This window comes from Mustela nigripes, unplaced genomic scaffold (genome assembly GCF_022355385.1).
Source record: "Mustela nigripes isolate SB6536 unplaced genomic scaffold, MUSNIG.SB6536 HiC_scaffold_2393, whole genome shotgun sequence".
Lineage (NCBI taxonomy): Eukaryota > Metazoa > Chordata > Mammalia > Carnivora > Mustelidae > Mustela > Mustela nigripes.
The window spans coordinates 1-4,746 of record NW_026741799.1 but is presented as its reverse complement, the minus strand read 5'-3'; the positions used below and the strand labels follow the sequence as shown (position 1 = coordinate 4,746).

The 4,746-nt window shown below is 36.9% G+C and overlaps 1 pseudogene; it reads right to left on the bottom strand.

The window, feature by feature from the left end:
- Positions 1-1,517: 1,517 nt before the first annotated feature.
- On the bottom strand, positions 1,518-2,039 carry LOC132008953 (SLAIN motif-containing protein 2-like; annotated as a pseudogene).
- Positions 2,040-4,746: the final 2,707 nt, after the last annotated feature.

Sequence of the window (4,746 nt, the reverse complement as noted above, 5' to 3'; positions counted from 1 at the left end):
AAAAAAAAAAAAAGGTTTTATTAAGGGGGATTCTGAAACTGAAAGGACATTGTGTTTCTGATCCAAATGGACACTGTATATTCTTTACACCCTGATTTGCTCACAAGTAGATAGAGTATCAGTCCCATTATATAGTAAGCAGGGCCATTTGGTAAACATCCTTACATTAACCAAGGATTGTATGTGGTTAGTGTTTAAATTTGTTTCCCTCAAAATAGACATACAGAGGTTTCTTTAGTACTATACTGACATATACCTCTATGTCAACATTATCATCATTCCTAAATGGGTCACAGTGGAAGAACTCAGACTTTGTAAGGTCCCCACTGAGGCTGGTTATTCTGTGTGTGAGCCTCTTGTGACGAAGTTTTTGCTCTTCCCCATCCTGCTCCATGCCCCAAGAAGCTAACCTGGAAGTCTGCACTGTCCAGACTCATCTGCCCTCTGTCATTTAGTTAAGTTTGACAAATGCAATGCAGGAGATTAGAGAGGAAGAGGAGGAAGAGGTCAGGGATTTATTCCTGCTGCTCTCTGCCTGGTTCAGGAGCACCTGTGTTCCTTTACAGATGGCCTCAGTGCTCGTTGGGTGGCTTTCCTCCAAGGATTACAGCCCTTACCATGCTCCAGTAGTGCTCTCTTTTGGGACTTCCTGCTGTCTCCTCAACATCCTCTGTTCGTTCCTTGACAATCAGTCCCTACATCAAACCCTCTTTGATTTCCCCATTGGAATGGCTTCCTGCCTGAAACATATATCTTCCATGTATTATTTTCTTGTATATTATTTTTTCTCATTAACACAAATATTTATTAACACTATTTATACACCAAAAATAGGTTGAGTGTGAAGTTTGGATAACTTGAAGTCACCATTTGCTTCTGCACAAAGGTATTTTCTTATTTATTGATGAACATTTTTCTTTGCCATCCTCAGTTTTTGTCCAGATATTGGCCTCTGTCAAATATTTTAAAATTAGCTTAGTTTCTATTAAATAAAACTAAAAGTGATTCTGTGACAGTGACTATATGGTAACCAAATACAGCTGATGTCAACTATCATTTAAAATGTTTCTTGGGATGCCTGGATGGCTCAGTCTGTTAAGCATCTGCCTTTGACCCATGCCATGATCTCAGGGTCTTGGGATCCAGTTCTGCATCAGGCTCCCTGGAGCCTGCTTCTCCCTCTGCCTGCCACTCCCCCTGCTTGTGCTTTCTTTTTCTGACAGATAAATAAATAAAATCTAAAAAAACACACACTCAAAAAGAAAACAAACAAAACAAAAAAACCAACTTAAAAAAACCCCACCAAAATTTAATAAACAAAAGACAAACCAACAGAAATGGAAAAAAAAACCCTGTTTCTTGATCATCTCTGTCAGTTTGTGCTACTTATGACAGAGAGGGATGAAATTTTATAAATTCCAAGCCTTATCTGAACAGTGTGCATATAAAAGTTGTCTTTTAGTTTAGTGAAGGGGTATCCATGAAGCTGTGGACCTCTGCATTCTTGCCCCTGCTCGTCAATAACAGCCATCCTTCCAATTGTCCTCTTTCAGGCGACCACAGGTTGTAGGATCTGGCAAGGGTCCATGAATAGGTTGTGCAAGTTTATTGTGAGGCACTGGTAAACCCCCAGGAGAAGGGGAAGTGGGTATCTTCAAGCCACTTCTCACTGTGGTTGTTCCTGCAGATCTGGTTGAAGTAGGGCTATTGATATTGTTGGGAAGATTTGCTGGGACTGTGTACTCTGAGCCATGGGAGGGCCCGGCTGGGTAGGTGATTGGTATGAGGTGTTGTTTCTTTGGTACCTGGAGAACGAGAGCCATGGTTTCTTTTGGTACCTGGAGAACTAGAGCCATGGTTGCTAAGTGCTTTTACTGGTTGCTGGAAAGCCAAAGGGGAAGATACTGCAGGGAAGCAGAATTTGCCTGGAGAGGTATGACTGAAGCCTGAGGTTGCATATGAGGTATTTCTCTATTTGACACGTGAGAATTTAAGTCACTTCTGCTGCTTTTCACTGAGTCAACTTGCATGTTCGATGTTTAGGACTCTCATTCATTACTTAATATAATTCCCACAATGCCCCTGTTAGAAGTATCACTCTGAAGACCACCAAAACAGAATCACACTTACCACAAAGTTGTAACTTAGAAGTAAATCTACATTTGGCCAACTCTGAGCCTTTCTCCCTCCACTTCATACAGTTTCCTTCTAGAAGGTTTGTTAATACTTACTTAGCAAATCATCCGTAAATATGCTATTATTATTCCCATTTTGCAAATGGAAACTAAGAATCAAAACCATCTACTCATTCCACCTCACAAACATACTTGACTATTCACATTATCGTGATTTTACTTTGCCACTCTCTTTATCACAATGTCTTAACTATTGCAGGAAATTTTTGTCCAGAGAGATAAAAGTTAAAAATAACTTCAATGTTCCTTTCAGGAACTTCCTGAAAAAATCCATTTTTAATGAACATAAGACTGTTTGGCTTCTCAATAGATAGCATCAAATAATTCTTTGCTTTCTGATTTTTCCATACCTTTAGCTCAAAGCCCTCATTTTGCTGTACCCACAAATCCTAAAGCATTCTGCTGTGATCTTTACCCCGCCCTAATTAAAAGCCATCCCTTGCCTTGAAAGACTTGCCTTAAACCAAATACCGAAACTTCATATTACAACTTTGCTCTCTTCCTTCCTTCCAAGATGCTACTAATTCATGGTCAAAGCAGTGTTCTCCCTTACTGAGGTAAGCAATAAATTCAGATGTATCTTTTCAACAGGTTATTTTGATGGAATTTTTGAGGATCCAGCATTTGGCAACACTAACACTTTAGGGACTTAAATAATCACCCAAGTTCAGCTAGATAGGAAGACATGGAGCTGAGACTCAAACTGAGGCCTTATGACCCTGGAACCCTCCCATAAATAGCACACATTTTTGCCTCTAATAAGTTATATTATTAAAAGAAAATGTGACAAATCACTTAGCATAAATGTTACTAATTGGTCACTAGAATGTTTAACACAGTCCCTGATGGCTTTGTATAAGAGCACTATCTTTTCAGGTATTCAGAAAAAAATTATTAAAAATTGGTCTTTTTTTTTATCATCTCCCAAAGCTTAACTTTTTAAGAATTTTGTTACTTAGATTCACAAATGTATCAAGGTAATTAGCAAAAGTAATAGTATTTCTTTATATATCAACTTGTCATATGAAAATGTTGAGCTGTGTTTTATCACTACTTAAAAGTAAAAATGGGACTTGCCTTTACATGGCATTATGCATCAAAGTACTGATTTCTGAATTGTCTTCACTGTACAGCACTGATTATTTTATCATCTGAATGAAATAGAGCAGAATTTTACTTGTTCTAAAAAAGTAGTTATTATAATAAAAGTAGGCATTTCAATAAAACAGCATATAATTTTATTCTTGAGATACCAAAGGCAATAACTCAGAGAGACTTGAGTAAGAATTATCATTTTTAGATTACATATTTGAAAGCAATTATGAAAATAGGAACCAATGAATAAACCAAAGGAGTCAAGAAAATTCCTAGAAAATTCTGGAAATAGATTATCTCCCTCTTGTTTATTTTATTTTTCTGGTGACCTATGTCCTTTAGGAACTCTCAAATAAATCTGATGCAAACAGAAGTTAATGTTTAATGTCATTTTAGTCTGATGATATGGGGAGCGACTCACTAAGGCTTCCACTGAGGGGACTCTCAGGATTAACAGACTCTCTACCCTCTCTCTGTGAATTATACTGGATGATTCCCACAGCAAACTGACCCTCAGCACTGCCATACTAGCCCCCATTCTATCCTTGTACCTGTGCTCCCATCAGCTGAGTTGTATGCTTCCCTAGACTCAATTGTGTTTGATTTGGAAACCTTGTCATTGTAATACTATAACAACTACATGTTAATACTTGACAACTACATACTACCCAAGATGACAGGTTGTAAAAGAAAAATGTTGCTGCTGTGAAAACTAAATTAAATACTTCAGAAAGCAAATTGCTTTTTAAAATGAGATTAAATCAAATAATTATAAAGAATTAGGGGAAAAAAAACTTTTAAGGCCTAGAAAAATTTTGCTTTTAGCTTTAAGATCTTTTTCTCACTTGAAACACACTAGGAAATGTACATGAATTATGTAGATGTATATGAAAATGTAGATGAATTATGAGTATAGTTTTGTGAAAAAGACTATCTGGAACACCAGTTACCAGATTCATTAATTAAAAAAAAAAAAAAAAAAGCTTTGGGTCTACTATAAAAGGAAGGTAGGTAAGTAAATATGTATTTATATGTTTGATGTAAAATTCAAAGTTCCAGTTTAATATGTATCTATTTTATGACTGTCTAATGACTGACATTTCTTGATTAACCAATTGTGATGGTTAATTTTACATGTCAATTTGACTAGGCAATGATGTGCTTAGATATCTGGTCAAACACTATTCTGACTTTGTGAGGGTGTTTTTCGATGAGATTAATATCTGATTAGGTAAACTGCGTAAAGAGACTGCCCTTCCTAATGTGGGTGGACCTTATCAAGTTAGTTGAAGGCCTAAAGAGAACAAAATTCTGACTCTCCCATTAGTAAGAGGAAATTCCTCCTGCCTACTTGAGCTGGAATATCAGTTTTTTCCAAGCTTCGCACTCAAACTAAAACATCAAACTTCATTGTGTCTCAAGACTACCAGCTTTCAGACTAGAACTTACACCATCA